We start from the raw sequence: 17,782 nt of genomic DNA, 5'->3' as shown, positions 1-17,782 counted from the left end.
ATGAAATAGGAAAATGCAATATCTGTCCAACATTCATTTATTTGGCATGAAACAATAATTGAAAGATCCTATCTTGGACACTCAGTGTCTTAGCTCTCTGTTAGCAGCACAGCTCGATCACAGATGTATTGAACAATCAGTTCAGGAGAGTTCAGTCAGTCAAGCATATAAAAAAACCTTCTACTTTTCCAGTGCTAGGAAATAGATGCTTATCTCTTTATTTTTTTTAAATTCTGTCAAGTAGGTCTTCTCTTCGGACAGAGGTAACCAAATTCTAATTCTCTGAAGCCACAGGAAAATGAAGTGTAGTGGCATTTAAATATTGCAAGAATTCAGAAAAGAGAACAAGTACTGAAAGTAGAAGGTGAAGGTGTAGCTGGAGCTGGACTAAAGGAAAAGAATGTCACATAAGAATATCAGAAATTCAAATCTTGCTAATGAGATAATCATCAAGAAAAGATGTAATTTGTCATGAAAATATTTTAAACCTGAAAATTTTGAACTGGGAAAACTAAAATTATAAATGTGATGGATGATTTAATATTACTTCACAATCATTTCTGTCATTTTTAACAGCACAAAGAAAGGGCAGAGTGGACAAATACTCAGGTCAGAGTGATCATTCAAATGACTGCTCCATATGCAATAAAAAATAAGGTCCATAATTTGCCAAAGGATACATTCAATGCCTTAAATGTTGTTCTTAGTTCTAGGTCATTGGCTTTACCATGACTGCCTAATAGCAGGGGCAGAAATAGATGTGGCTTATGTCTAAAGACAGAACACTTATATTTTGGATATATATGTTCATCTTCGAAGACAAGGAAGCAATACTGTTACTGTAATTATGGGTTGTGTAAGCCTTGTTCAGCCTTATGATACACAAGATGCACTTATGTAGTTGGATAATAAAAAGTTGTGTCTTATTTGTGAGAAACACCTTTTGCTTTAGCCTAGAGAGAGATTCACAAGAACATCTTTCAGATATTCTTGCAAGTATTCATGCTGCATCTCAGTGATTGCTCCTGCTGCATTATATCTCAAGGCAGTGCCATTTCAGCACAGAAGTCTCAAGGAAGAAATGAGTCATACCTAAAAAAAGCAAACCAAACCCAACTGTTCCAAGGGTTGCACAGCTAGGGAGGGTTTGTTGGCATTGGATTTGTGTCCTGTGTTCTCCAGCATCACCAGTAACTCTGCATTTGTTCTTAATCTCACACCTTCACATCCCTAAATCTTCCCCATAAGTGCAAGCCCAAACCACTAGTGTGTGTTATCTCCTAATAGCTCCATGCCAGGTCCCTGCATTAGCTGCAGCTGCCTTCCATGTCCCCACACCCACTGAGCTCCCTGGTGCTTCCAGAAGCTTTCCTCATCCTCTCTGCTCCCCGTGATGCTGCTCTGTCTCTCCACCCTTGCCTCACAAAGTGGGGATTGCCCACTGCAACAGCCTGAGGTATTTCCTTTTATCACTGAGCAGCCAGACCTTGCAAGGAGGCAGGGGATGGAGGGATTGATAGTGCAGGGCTTCTTTCCCATTCCCTGCCAGGAGCCCAAACAGGCAGGATGGTTCTCTCACTGCCACAGCATAGCTGGGAGCAGGCTGATCTGGACTGAACTGTGTCTTCTGAATAGGATTTTTATACATTGGTAAACATCAAATTTGAATACACTTGGTATCTCTGAGCCATTTAATCCTTTGTCAAATTTGCTAAACTTTCATCACAACTTCTACAATTTCTTGGTGAAGACATGAGTAGATAGACTGATGGACACAGACAGACAGACAGCACTCTTTGCAGATCTCATCATATTTCATTAGACAGCCAGGGTAAAAAACTAAGAAGTTGGAAAAGCAGCTTTGCCTCTATCTCACCAAAGCAGCTACTGAAACAATATAGGATTTGTTACCCCTATTTCTCAGAAAAAAGGCTTATTCCATAATTAGTTCTATGCTTGCTAGACCAAAGCATGAAATCATATTTTTCTGATCCAACTTATCTGGACATCATTGGCTCCTAATTTTCTTTTTCTAATTTTCTCTACTGAGGGAACTGAGATACACACACACTCACACCTAAAATGCTTATGTCTCACTTGCTTGGTCAGTAATTTAGCATAGTTATTCAAGAACTAATTGGTGATTTTTTTTTTTCCTCAGGAAAGCAAAACTATTTTCAACATCATAAAAATTTAAAATAATCCAGGTTGGCAATTTAAAGTTATTACTGGATTCATTAGAGCTTCAATATCCTACCTACTGCTGAGCTGCTGACAGGACGAGATTTAGCTGAAATCAGTGGATCCAATTAGAGCCAGGGGTTCACACATTGAGCACTTCCAGAGTACAAATTATTGGTGACATTTCTAAACAGTGATTGACACTGAAGCCAGCACAGGTTCCCTATACTGCTGTGGAATGACATTATGAAAAGGAGTGGACTTTGTAACTTTTCCACGGTACTGGCAAAAAAAATGAACTTCCACTTTTTTGTTATCCTTCATTTTTCAGCATAGCCTTTATTTTTTTTCCCAGAACAATGGGACAGTCCCAACATAAATCAGGATTCTAAGTTGTATTAAAATTTATGAAGGCTGTGTTTGCAAAGGGCCACCTTCAGACCTGGGGATTGTAAGGTTTACCTTTGTGCAGAAAAATCAGCCTACTGCACAGATACTAATAGTTCTTTAAGTTTGTATTATCAACCTACCATTGTGAAAAAGAATAGTGGAGATGGAGTGTGTTTATTCATTTTTGTCTCTTATACAATGATTTCTTTGGAATGTTTCACTAATATAATTAAAATTCATTTTGGTTATGTCATTTATTAGCCCAACAGATTCCCAATTATATCTCCCTGCAAACCTTGTCTCTGCTAGAATATTATAAGTGCATTCCAAATATAAATAATTAATAAGACAAGCATGCCTTTCTTATCATGGGTTGCATGTTATCAACAGACTCACAACTCACATTTGGTGCTGCAATCACTTTGCTTCCAGCAGCCACTCAAGTATCAGTCTTGGTTGCAATTGCAAGGGAGCAGATTTAACCATCTTGGATGTTCTACGTGGTAAGATAAGGAGGCATGCATGTGTGAGAAGTCAAGGTCAATTATCTCAGTGTGGTTTTCCTGTTATTGGTATAACAAATTGTTAAAAATTTAGGCCCTGATCTTGTAATTATTTTGTGCGCAAAAATCATACGGACATCAAAGTGAATTAGTTCAGCACAGAGAGGGAGTGCAAGATCAGGCATCCAGCAAAATGTTTAATATTTCAAGTGTATCATTCTTCACAATGCTGCTCTGTCAAAGTAAATGAAGCAGAGTAATGTACATTGGGGGAAAAAAAATCAACCAGTTCCATTTCCGCCCTCCCCATATAAATAAATACTAAAGATTCCAAGACATGAAAGAAAGCCCTGAGGAATAAAACCTGATTGGTAAAATTTTGCCTAAGGTGTTGTAATAGACACCACAAAATACATGTTCAGTCACTGAGTTTCCACTACAATCCTCATTATAGCTGCAACTGGCTGAATTATTCATTAGAGATAACACACCCTGTGAATTTATCATAATATTATTTATACAGTAGAAATGATCACCTAAGGCTGATGGCATTTGTTTATATCACTCACTATATGGCCAAAACTTTGTATAGCAAAGGGACACATTTCTCATTTACAAACTGGCCAACAACAATAATATTAATAATGATAATAACAATAATACTTTCTGCTCTAATCCACAAATAAAGTCTCATTCTGTCTGAGTCCCTGAAAACATCACTCTTCATGAGTATAAACAAAGCAAAAAGTGGTTCTAAGTTGCATCAATTGCTAGTGTATTGTAACAGAAACTCGAGGTAAAATGCCACTGCCAAAAACGTAATTGAAAACCATACGGAAATGCTCAATAAACCTGAACATGCAATGCTGCTGTCAGCTGTGTACCCCAAGGGAAGCTGTGTCCTTCACCAACAACAGAGCTGAGGAATGTCTGTCAGTCATGCACAGGAGTCCCCATCTTCCCTGGCACTCTGCAGTCTGTAGTACTACAAAAAAGGTTTCAGAAAACTCCATTGGTCTGTTCCTAAAACACCTTGCTGTGTTAGTCCTGTTCTTAGTGGATCAGCAGAGTCTTTCTGGATCAGCCAGACCAATGGTCCCACTGTTTCCCAGTGGAACAGCAATATTGATCAGGGCTCTAAGATGAGGTAGTTGGGTTCATATTTAGCCAAAGCCCTGGTTCAGCCCTTTTCCCCGTGTTTTGTAGCTCAGAGCTTAGTCCCTCTGGCCTAGTGTGTCTCACAAAATTGTATCTCCTCCATAATGCTTTCTATTACAACCTTCAGATATATCACAGAAAATATCCTTGGCTTTGTCTTCAAGCTTTTTGCAAATTTGACTGATTCCCAGCTCGCTCCTTCAACACTGATGTATTTCCTTCCTTATTCCCTTAAAGACTCTTATGTCCACAAATTCCTAGCTTACAGATCCTGGCTACAAAGATCTCTCACATGATAGTTGACTGTAATCCTCCACATTCAAATATCCTGAGAGAAAACAGAGCGGGGGGCACCAGGATCCTATTGCTCAATATCCACCATTCCATCTGGGATGCATAAAATTCCTAAACACTGTGTTTTGTTGTCTAAAGATGCTTTCAATCTTCCTAGCTGTGGCTGCACTACTGAACAAACAAGTCCTTTACTGCCAAAAAGCCCAGCCAAATGTAACTGTCCCATGGACTCTAAGTTGAACTTGGACCAAACAGTGGCCTGAGAACTCTAACAGAGAACTCTGCAACATCTGACCACTGCTGCAACTTTCAGAGGTTGTGCCTGTTAGGTTATATGTTTCCCTTCTCAAATCCCTTTAAGATGTGCATGTTCAAAAGATATCTTCTCGTTACAAACAACCTTTAAGCTAGGCTATGTTACTCTACCACCTACTGCTGCTAAACAATTACTAACCCTGGAAGAAAGACCTGCCAAGCTGCCAATAGGGAAAGAACACTTTTCTTAACCAGCTCTTTTCTCACATTCTGTCACATAAGAGTGGATGCACAACACAATCTCACTGCAGAGCTGTGCTGGAGGCAATTTGACTCCTGAACTGGGCATCGAAATTGGCTTCAGCAAACTCCTGAAGCGCCTGCCCTTTCTTCTCCCAGGAATCACCTGCGTTCTGTTGGACAGGCAAAGCTTTCCCAGGTTTGCTCAGGCTTGCACCCAGAGGACAATAAGGAAAGGGAGAAAATAGCCTTTGCTGGCTCACTTCCTTCCCCTAACACATTCCAGACCCCACCATTTATATTTTAGCAGCACCTCCCTTCTCCTGATCCAGGCAACAGAAATAGCTGCTGGACCTTTCGCGTTCCTCTGGAGGCCTCTGCACCAGGACTTCATACAAGAAAGAAAATTCCACTGCAGGATAGAAGTAAAGTCCACAGGGCCAAAGAGATATTCTGTTTGTCCAGCTTCTCTAAATTCTCAAAACACTTGGCCAGTCTTCATCTCCTAGATTCTCTTTCTCCTTCCAAAATGAGAGTTCATCTTCCCAGGTCACACGGAGGAAAGCTCTGCTTACACCACAGAGACACTGTTACTGCTCCCATGGCTATGTTCTGCAGTCTTCTGAGAACAGATAGGAGCTCACAGTGTACTCCAAGACAGCAGCTGCTTTTTTTATAGCACAATGTATTTGCTTGGCTTTGGCACCGGACTAGCCACATCCTCAAAGCTTGCAATCATTTTGGAGAAAAAGCAGAGTTTGTTCCCACAGACCTGCAGTAGATATTCTAGAAATATCCTTCTGATCTACTCATTCTCCCATGCTGTGTTTTCCTCAGTCTGTGGGTTTTTTCTGACAGTTTCATAATTCTTCTGTGGGAAACCTCCCAAGTCCTGCGACCTTGATTCCAGCTCCAGTATTTTCCCAGATACAGTACAAACTAATGCCACAGTAAATAGGTTTGTGAAAGTCAAAAGACTTTCCTGCACTTCCTTGTTCTAGCCAATATATAATAAATAAAATCCATTTCTCCCTGGAGCTGCATCAGTGTTTAATATTTCAGAGCATTTCAATAACCAGAATTTTGGTGTTGCACTTCTCTCCCTTTAAAGGAAAACAAAAAATTGACCTGAAGAAACTCTAGTTCTTATTTAGAAGCCTGTCACATGCATAATACCTACCCATCCCTAGAATCTGAAATTACTACACCTTTAATTGTGCTTATGGATTACCCTCTCCTTTCTAAATCTCTTCCCCTTAGCTGTCAATCCAAGAGAATCACACTCTGGTGTGCCAGGTCTCCTCTCATCTTCATTCTCCCAGGCTACCTTCTGGACCTGTAAAGGGCAGAATTTCCATGGCCCAGAGATTCAAGACCCTTGCAGGGTGCTGAGAGTCCTCTGGTTCAGGAGAAGGAATTAAGCAATTAATTAGGAATTAAGCCTTTTGCTCCTTGTGGTCTGCTTATGAGTATAGCCACTTTTCCCTATTAATATTATTTCTAATCATGCATAGAATATCCTGAGTTGGAAGAGACCCACAAGGATCATCAAAGTCCAACTCTTATACTTTCCTTCTCAGAAGGCACCACTTACATGGGCAATCTTTTATTCAGTGATCTTGCTTGCTAGGCACATGCTGGAAGAGTCTCTCCAGTCACTGCACACAAAAACAGGTTCAACTATTCAGACCAGTGTGTTAAGGGAACTTTCATATTCAGCAGTTCTGGCACTCAGCAGACTCTTGTAAGCATTGACATAATGCAGTAATTAGGCAGAATATTGAGTGAGCCAAAGAAAACCAGCAGTTTTGTGGGGGCTTTGTGAGTTGAATATTCAGCCCAGGGGTGCCAAAGTTAGTGTAAACTGGGGAAGAGGAAGGGAATGATCCACAAGGCACAGGAGCCAGAAGCAGGAAGAACCAGGGAGAAGGCAGGGAAATAATGTGTCCTTCTTGCAGCAGCAGGAGACAAGTCCTCCAGATCTGTTGTCCCCTTATCTTCCCTCTGGATGCATTTTCAGTCTGTTCATCACCAAGCCTCACTGACTGAGGCACTTGGAAAGGGGTAGCTGAGGAAGGCTGTATGAGTCAAGACAAAAGAAATGTCCTTATCATCTAGCCCTGAGGTGGACATTCTTCTGCCAAGAAATACCACTTCAGATGTGATTTCACTGTTCTTTCAAGTGTTTGAAGAAAGGGCCTGCTTCTGAAGTTGTGAGTGAAGTTTCCTTCCTTGACAAGAGGTCTGACTTCACTTAATTTGAATCATGTTGAGGTAGGTGAGTTGAGAAATGGGTTTACACCCCTGTTCAGTGAGCTGAAGTTGGGTAGTAATAGTGCCATGTGCTGTGGAGGTGCTTGGCCCTGCCCCACAAACAGCCAGCAGACAGATTGCACAGCAGGATATTTCATTTTATTGGAAAAGACTTCTGAATAAGAAATACATTAATGGGATCCAGAATCGGATTTTAACTTGCAAACAAGGCAGAAAAAGCTACATTTGCTGCATAGTTTATTTCCAATAAATAATTTAACCTCTTCCAATAAAAAGTTCTGCATTCTGAAACAGAGAACTGGCTTTGCAGAAATTATTCCCAGTGCAGCATTTGTTCAAAGTTGTCTCCACTGGATTCTGGAGGGCAGCATAAGTTTCAATAAAACAGTTTGGATGTCTTGCGAAATGTTAACTGCAAAATCTCAGCTGCAAAATCTCCTCTGCTCTTTGAGCTGAAGCTGGTACATAAAATAATGAGATCTTCAGGCATCTCCTTCTCTCAAAGCTGTAATTTATGTCAATAGATAGGAGGGAATTAGTGCAAAGCATAAATTATCCTTTCACTACAATACTGCTTTCCAAAATGTATATTTCAACAATCCCAATATGGACCTCAGCAATATGAAAGTCTTTAAAATTATATTGATCAACAACTGATAAAAACATCCTTAAAAAATAACAACATAAACTCAGCATGTTAAAAATATCCACAGGAAAGCACAAGACTTCTGAATATACGCTTCCTCTTTCCAACATTTATTTTCCCTTTGTCCTTAAAGAAATTCAAATTAATTATAAAAATGAGGACATTCCTAATGGGATTTTTACTGAAATGTTACAAGGCTTAATTTGTGTGAAAGTACCAACAAGTTTATTCATTTTGTAGGAGTGTGGAATTTGCTTCACGTAATACTCAGGACTTAGCTACAGCTTTGATAGAAATGTTATTTGGTAATTATCTGCTCTTCCCTCGGGGATAAAGTAATTAATTCTGTTCTGCAGTTCACAGCATATTCTGTTTTTACACACATATGAAGGATGAATTTTGGAAGATTATGATCAATAGTTACTTTATTGACAACCAATAACTCATCATCCTGACAGCTCTGTGACTTTTAAAGAAAATTCAGGAACACAGAAGTCAAACTTCATTTCTTAACCTTTTTATTTGTTTATGTGGAGGGGGGGATTATATCTAAAGGAAAATAAAAATTTAAAATTAGTTTTCATGAAAGAATTAGATGACATTTTATATTTTTAATAACTCACAGCTAAAGTAAAGTCCATATGTTTTCTCCTATTTGTTGATTCATTATGCCTTTTCTTTAGAGTAGAGAATAATTTAAAGTTCAGGTTAAATACAGGTTTGAATAATAAATTTTAGGCATAGGTGAGGAGCTGGACCTCCCCTAAGGTATAGTTTAAGGCATGTGACTTTTTTGTCCATTACAGAGCAGCTCTGTGTGTTTGGAGTCAAGGTATTCATCACAGCCTACCCTTAATCAGTGTGGGGTGTTTCATACTTTGAAAGAATACGCACAGACAAAGCACACACCAGCTCCTAAACACCCAGCTACTGACATCCTGGAGATGCTGTCTTTGTGAAGAGGAGGACAAAAATGTTCTTATCGGTATTTTGGACACAAATATTACTTAGTGGAAGGCAGTGCTTTCTAGAAAAAATGCTTTCAGTAATTGCTTTTGCAGACATTTTTTGCCTGCAGCAAGGGAAGTCCCACTTCAGCAGGGCTATGGGGGAAAGGGGTCACCTCCAGGGATTCTCATATAAGATCTGGCTCAATCTCCATCCCAGATACCACAGCCTGGGCAAGACATTTTGGCTAGAGAGTTATGATTTCCTCCATGGGTTTTTTACAAACAAAATCTTCTGGTACAGATGCAAAAATACAGCGTGGACTTCCCATTTTTCAGTCTAGCTTACCTCTTGACAGATCCAATGAAAAGTTCATCACAAAAGCCCTCCTGTACAAACTGTCCCCTCCAGGAAAGGTCTCCTCTTATGGGGAGACCTTGTGATGGATTCTGTAATGTAAACATGACTATAGTTTCTTGGGGTTCTGTTTTCCCAATGGAAAAATACTGATAATAATTATGATAATAGCATTTCCTACCCAACAGGAAAGTTTTGTAAACATTTGCATTAAAATTGTCAAAGAATGGAGCTACAGCAACACAAATACAATACTGTAGCAAGGGACTGGGAACTTAATGTTCTTAAGTTTGCACTGTCCAAAAACACAGTCAGCTCTGAAACAACTGAAATTCTCATTTATTCCATCAGCAACTAAGGGCTTGGCACCAGCCACTTAAATGGTGCTGGCCTTAGTCAGTTTTAAAATGCTCATGGATGTAATCTGCCAATAAGCCAACAATTAGATGTTTTACAGGAAGCTATTTCATTGACAAAAAATAAGTTTAGGAAGAAGGAGTTGGAGGAGTGGAACTGGCTGCATTTCACAACAGTGCTGGCAATAAATCTTGACAATAAAAGGGAATGAAATACTTAAGCCAGAAAAGTGAAATCACTAAAAATAAAACTAGAGACAAATTGCATTCATCTCCCAGATCTCATTCGAATATCTGACTGGAAAAATTTCCTACCACAATAGCTACAGCCTCCCAAGAGATCCTCATCTGCCTTCACCCATGCAACTCTGCCAATCCAGAAGACAAATAATGAGGGATGTTCCTTTCCTCATTATGTGTGCTTCAGCTTGTGGCCAAGATAAAACACTCAGTGTGGAAAAGTAAACAGTGGTTATGTCCAACAAAGATGCCCCTCGAGGATGCTGTCCAGACTCAGAGCAACATTTGTGAAAGAGAAAAGGAGCAACAAGCCAACAAACAAACCAGAACTACCAGGCCATCAAATGTCTGAAAAAACCCTTCCAAACCCAGACCACAGAACGCCTCCATTTTTCCACACAAGGCACAGCCTGGCTCTGGCAGTGCAAACACCCACTCTTGCTTTAGACAGCCAGGGACTCAGGATGTGACTCCTTGAGCACTCCTTGTACTCATCACATAAGTATTAGCACTTCTGGCAAAACAAGCCTGGTTCTTTCATCACAACCAGGAAATAAACATTGTGCCAATGAAGAGGAGAAACCTAGCATCAGGCAGCCTCTTTTTCTTTTCCCCTGTCTTCTGCCTGTCTTATCCCACATCTCACCCAAGGCCAAAGCACACAATTTGCATTAAGATTGCAGCATGAAGGTGGCTAGTCTTCCTCTTCCTGCTTTTTCACTCCTTCTCCTCAACATGAGGTACCATGGAGTTTCTCCAAGCACAGCCTCTCCTGCAGGATCCAGGCACATCCATTGCCCAGGACACACATGCCCTGCTTTGTGCTGCATCTCACTGTGCTGAACACACCGAGTTAACACCATGGGATCTGATCCCCACAGAGCAGCCCAGCACAAAGCCAGTGTCTAACTTGTTTCACACAGTAGTTTCCTCAGGATTAGTAGTCACTGCCCTCAGCCTCATTACCATGCCCTTCCTCGCCACTGAGAAGCAGGGCTAATTACTGTGGATGCAGCAGTGGCTGATAAAGTCATAGTGTCTTGCTGTTCTGGTGCTATTTTAGTTGATACCAGTTTGGGATTATCCACAGCACCCTATACTGAATACAGTGAATGAAATGAGGAATAATGAGGTGAAAAAAACCCCTTTTGCCTTTTTTCATACTTCAGCAAAGGTTTGGGTCATACGTGATTTCAATACAGGTTGGAGGTTGGGGTCAAGTTTCACTGGGGACAACTCAGCTCTTCCTATCCTAATTGCTCAAGACTATTTTTCATGATTAATTCCCTCATCAGTGCTTCAAGGTCTTCAGGGATTTTGGCAAAGATGACTGTGTTATCAGCTGATCTAATGTGGCTTAGGTGTTCCCATTTATCATGATGCCCTTTTCCTCTCTATTCAAGGTTTTTATAAACTTTTCCAAGCATGAGGTGAATTGTTCCAGTGTGACAATATCTCCTTGTCTATTCTATTCTTTCATTTGATCTCTTCACTTTTCTTGTCAATGCTTAAATGTCACTGCAACACACTGTTCACATGCTCTGGGATTCTGAGAAATCCTTCTTCTTATTCAGTGTTTCTCATGCTGGCTGTGTCCAGGCTTTTTGTGTGTACACCATTTCCATTACACACCTCATTAGGGGCGTGCACCTGCTCCCACCAAAGCCAATGGCAAAATTCCCACTTACTTCAGTAAAAGCAGGTTTGGACCCAGTGGTATGCCAACTGATAAATTAACTTTCAGACAAAACCCAAAGAGGTAGGAAATTTTCCAGGATTATGATTTGCCATTTGAACAAAGGGAGATTTTTGTAATTGAAGTTGGTGATAACTTTTCAATATATAATAAATAGCTTCTTTGTTTAGCTACTGATGAAGACCTGAATGAAAGCAGACTCTCTAACAGTGTTAATAAATAAAATAAGAGTCCAGTAGCTTTTCCATAAAGTGAATTACATTAATGCAGACACCATTACCACTGTAGACTAAAATTTCTTAAGATGAAAGTGATGGCTTCTTTTTGAAATGAATGGAAGTCCATTGCCAAATGGCTAATATAGGATATTCTCCAAGTAATGTTGCTGCAGTAAACTGCAACAAAATACAATAAAACAGCATATGGAAAAACACAAAATATCATTTTGGTCTCTGTGGCAATTATCAAATAAAGCATGTATTTTTTCTTTTGGGAGGGACATGGAATGAAAAATAAGGGTGGATATATCTTTAATATTATTCTACCGTGATTACTATTTTGACCTTGTAGAGATGCTTCTTCTATGAGAGACAGAGTGAGATTTTAGCATGCAGGAGTTTAAAATAGAAGATAAGCCTAATCTTCCTTTACAGTCAACATCAGTTTCTCATTTCTGTAACTTAGGGTGTCTTTCCCCAAGCATTCAAACAAATCAGGACATATTTAAAGTTGGTTTATAAAATAAGACCCAAGACAGTCTCCATTCCTTCTAATTGGAGTTATTATATTAAGTCAAAATCTTCAGTAAATCAATATCTGGTCAGAATTTTCTGGAAGTTGAAAAAATTTTGTACTAGTTCTTGTTCAATTCAAAACTGGGTATATTGTCAGTTTTTGATCCCAAACATTAATTTCTACTTTCACTGGCTGCAGAACTGTAATATAGATTAATGTCCACTGAGCTATAGTTTGAGATGAAATTAATCTCCCTCATGATGTAAACCAAATTTAAGTCCTAGCCTCCAGAAATTGTTCCATTAATGAATTTCTTCACTAGTCCTTCATCAGAAATAACTAACCCAGTCTGAAAATCTTTAATCAAATTCCCATGGAGCTCATTAAAAAAACTGGAAGTTTCTCTGAGTGAACCATAGGATCAAATATATTCCTTGCATCACTGCTACTGCAGTGAGTTTTATCCATCAGCTTGTAGCTCCCCTGTGTTGAGGATATCTGTGTGTTGCCCAGAGCAAACCATGCACAGGCAAAAAAGGCAGCGGAGGTAGAACTGAAGGAAACTCTGCTTGGTGTTCAGCAAGAATCAGACAAAGCAGCATAATCTTATTCCTTGTCAGCATTGTACAACCCCCAGGCTTCCCTCCTCCAGGGAACCTTTCCCTCCAGACTGGAGGTCAGTTGCCATGACTGCACATCATATACCTTTTCTACTCCATATCATGTTTATTATGGAGGGATTCAGACAGCAATTGCAATTGCAGGTAAAAAAGTCTGAATATTAGTCTTAATGATTTGAGAGGTTATAGCCATGGAAAGTATGAAACAGATCTTCACCCCCCTGATAGTCATACCTTTCATTAATGACTTTATCAGTGCTCCAGGAGAGCAAAGGCTTTCAGAAGACTACAGCCCCTAGTTTAGCTGTAGTCAAATTTAGCTTCCTAAATTGGGTTTCCGTAGCAAAAGTCACTGAAGTCTCCTTCTCTTTACTAACAAACACTTGTGGGACATTAAAAACCTGAAAGTCCCATGACCCCCTCTGTAATGCTCTGCTCTATGAGGCTGTGCTCCATACGAGGTTATTCACTTTGGCTATCAGCTGTTATGATCTTCCTGAGCAACACAGTCAATTTCAGCGTGCACTTGACACACAATACTCTGATTCCTTGGCTCCTGAGAACAGACTAATTGAGAGGGTGTGCTGTATTACAGAACACGATTTGCTTAAAAAGATTACCATCTAGCTCATTAATTTTACATTACCATACCATGCTTCTATTGACGTTATCACAATGCTTTCTACAACTACTTACAGTGATCAGAAAAATGCACAGAGATCACATAGCCATTAAGGTGATGAAAAGAATTTTAGAGCTGTTATTATTTATTTATGTTATAGCAATGCCTCCTGGTCTTGGTCAATATTGGGGCTCACTGTGCCAAGCCAGAAAATGTTTTCCCTTTCCTGAAAAACTTGGACTGTAATTACCCCTGGAAGCAACAAATATGACACAAACAAATAGGAAGAAGGTAAAAAGCAGTGCTTATTACTTGCATTTAAACAAACCAAATATTTACACAACTGGAGACCTTATGTGCATTTTATGAATGTACATTATAGAACAGCAGGCATGAGCAACAATAGAGTGGAAGTGATTGGCAAGGGGACAACTTAGAGAAGACCTGACTGGTGAGAGTTTTCATCCTGAAGAGACAGCCTGGGTTGGTATTTGAAGGAAAAGAATCCAAATGGTTCAGATAGAATATGATCTCATCAGTGAAGTCCATGCTGCAGTGTTAGCATAATTAGATATAATATTTCTGACTAGTAATGGCAATATTACAATAATTTGTGAAGTGTCTTAGACGAGGAACTAGATTAAATGAGTATGAAACACTGTATATGGGCATCAGTATTCTAAGGGTTTTTCTGGGAGAAGCCAAGGAGATTCTATCAGCAGAGAGTTGAAGGAGCCAGAAGAGATTCATATGCCTTCTCTTCAAATGCCAAAGCTGACCTGGACTAAATTAACTGTTTCCATTTTACAAAGAATTCTGAAATTCCAAGTAATACAGCCTTTCATTTCAGAATGGAATGTTAAGTAGAAATTGCTGTTGAAAATCAACTGTAATAAGATTCTGCTTGAAAAAATTAAAACATTCCATTGAAAGAAAATGATGGGAAATTCTGCAGCACAACCATATGTGCCCAGTACCATCTGAGACACCCACAACAACATTTGGAAGAAGCACAAGCTGTGAGGTACCTGGCATGGCTCTTTTGACTGCAGGAAGTTATGGGAGTGCTGCAATTTACAGCTGAGTTCAGAAAACTGCTGCCTGCTCTTCCACAGCCATGGGTTTGAAGCCATGAGATCGCTGGCTCGAAGGGGAACCCACAGGGCTGCCAAACACAGTGTTGCAGGAGTGCATAACAGAGCTGAAGTCCTCAGGGGTTCCAGGCTGTGTGCTGCAGAGGACTTCAGCAGCAAGGTTTGCCTTTCTCTGGTTCGTCACAATAATCCTGCACAGTATGCTAGAATCTCCCTGTTATTCCCAGTTTCATCTTTTCCCGCTGTTTGTAATATCCCAAGGTCTGATGGGCATCACAACAGCTCAAAGCTTGGTTGCTGGCTGTCAGTGCAGTGTGGGAGGGCAGCACTGATGCAGAGGTGGTGCTCCTGGGGCTCCTGGGATTGCCAGTTCATGTTAGGAACTACTGCGTGCTGAAGAATCTCAGCTGAAAAGGAAGAGGAGCCTAAAGTTCAGATCTCACCTGCAGAGTTGATCCAAAGCTCCTGTAGCTCATGCATGTTTGCTGGGGAGTCTGCAGACTCACAGGAAACCCAGTCCCAGGGCACCAGCGTGACAGAGTTTGCCAAAATGGAAGATTCTGCACAACACCATTGCTTTGAAGCCTCTGGAAGCCCATGAGACGAGCTGGCAAGAGCTCAAGCATGTTGCTATCAGAAACCCACCTGTGTTTCCCTTGTAGTTCATCAGAAACTACATATTTCCAGAACACAATCTGGATTTCATAATAGAAACTCAGTTGGAAATACCCAATATACTCAAACAGGAAGGTCAAGCAGTGAAGATAGGAGATAAGGAAAACTTAGGCCACTTAATCAGCTTTCCCCTATGGCTAGACATAAGCAATAAAAATATAGTGAAATAACCTGTAAAGGACCAACAGAAAGGAAATACATATATTTAAAGCTACTATTCATCTATAGCTTTTTGTACTTACAAGAAAACCCAATAGCTTTATAGTTCTACCATAAATTCTTCCTGCAGTACAATCTGGGGCATTACACAGCATTAGCTTCCCCATAGTAGCTGATACAGGGTTTTACTCCCCCCTTGCTGCTGTGGTTCCTACTCAGAAGTGATGCAGCTGTAGTGATGCTCCTAAAGACATTTGTCCCTCTGTTTCACAGACCTGGTTTCAATTAAGTTTAATTACAGACACCAGTTTCAGACCAAAGTCTACTTCACACCATGGGTAGCTTCTATTGCAGGACAGCTCAAACCTGAAAGCTCTACAAGAACAGAAAAGCTGCTGCCACTCCAACAGTATTATTTGCACTCACAATGGGTGAGTTTCCAAGTCTTTTTTTTTTTTTTAGTACTATTTGAGGCTTATTCGGGGCTTCACTGTTGCAACCTGTAAGCAAGGAAAAAGATGGAGAGAGTAAAAGATGAAAGCAGATCTCCTGAGGCAGACTTTTATCATGAATCTCACCATCTCTGATGCTTTTTTGGAAACCCCAGCTCCTGCTGTCAGTTGATTATAAAGACCAGATTCCTTTTTTTCTTTTAAAAAACCCAAAAACTTATTATCACTGACAATTACAGAGAAAAGTCATGAAAAACATGACTGAAGTGCTCCTGCAGGGCTCCAAGGAGGATGCAAAGAAAAAGAGTCAGGGAGTTATTTCTGTGACAACCTTATTCTAAGCAAAACTCAAGGTTTTGGAAGGACTTTGGACTGTAAACAGGCATCTACAAAGAATGAAGCAAAGTGTAAATCTCATGCCTAAAGCTTTAAGTGTAGGGAGAGTCAATCCTTTAGTGCTGAAAACAGTTTGGCACAGATGCTGGTACAATCATGGCTGAATTGTGCATCTCTTACTCTGCTCCAAGCTTAACTCCTGCACAGCAACCAGCTTGTGGCAGGGCTTGGTACTCTGGGTACTACCAGGTTTATTCTCACCCCAGATCTTTTTGTTCAGAACACAAAACCTGCTGGTATGGATTATGTGGATGTTGTGCTCTAACTCTGTGCTCAAACACAGAGGGGAATGCAAATCCACCTCCTGAATAGGCCAGACACATGGCACCCTATTAGTAGCTCTATTTCTCAGGCATCAGACAAGTGATTTTTTAAATTTGTTGATGCTATACACAGGATCCATATAAAGCCAAGGCACAGAATCCAAGAACAAACTGAAAAGGAAAAACAAGCAGCATTTGCTCCCAGCAGCAATTGCAGCCACATGGCAATCTTGGCTGCTGTGAGGAAAACATTCATTAGCCTATTTAACCAAAATTAACTATGAAAATGTTCTCTGCGTTTTCTTCCCTCATGTTGGTAAGGTGTCTTTTAACATAAGTGTTTTCTAACCAATTTAAAGCAATTTTTCCTGTAAATGGTATCATTATTATCATTATGTTGGGAAAGGTTAGGTCATGATTTTTCTCAGAGTTCTCAGAATCACATTTTACTTGCTAAAATGTCAGAAAAAACTCATACTTTAGATTCACTCAGATGCAGTAAATTAACATCAAGAAATAAAGCTGAGAGCTTCTAATGGACAAAACAGAAGCAACAAAATGTAGTTACAGATAAATACTCCCCCAAATGCCTTTCTTCTCAGTGAAATCAAATCAATATCCCTGATTCAACAGCAAATATTTCCAACGACCTGACCTGACCACGTCTCACACCACAGCCCTGGCTTCCCTAAAAATAGAAACAAAGGTGTTGCAAGTTGCAATCCTGAGTTTAGGTCGCTGAATCAAAGTACCTCGATGTCAGTGTTTGCACACTTCCTCTCCATCTCTACAATGTGATCGATCAATTCAACTCTCTTTGGGAGACTTAAAATCTATATGTAAAATTGTATTTACCACCCCATGTACACTTCAGTTGCAAATATATGTATACTTGAATTATGTCTTTTTGTAAAAACAGCCCTTGAATTATGTTTGTTTCACAATCCTGATGAAAACAGTTGAGGTTTTTTGTTCCAACAGAGTTGTGGCTTCCTCCTTTCTGCTTTGGTAGTCCCTCCTGTGTCATAAGAGAACATTAAAACACTTGTGCTTGACCAGACTGATGGTCCATCGAGCTCAGCATCTTTTATCTAGCAGTGTAACAACAAGGCAAGCACAAAGTGACACTTGCCCAAAATACAACCCAGCAATTTGTAACACACAGCTTCCTTAGCTGATGATGTCTTTGAACTTGCTAGCCCTCTCACTATATATTTTTGTAGCTGCT

This window comes from Lichenostomus cassidix, chromosome 2, assembly GCF_008360975.1.
Source record: "Lichenostomus cassidix isolate B80296 chromosome 2, HeHo_3.0, whole genome shotgun sequence".
In the NCBI taxonomy this organism is placed as follows: Eukaryota; Metazoa; Chordata; class Aves; order Passeriformes; family Meliphagidae; genus Lichenostomus; species Lichenostomus cassidix.
Note: the sequence above shows the minus strand (reverse complement) of the source record.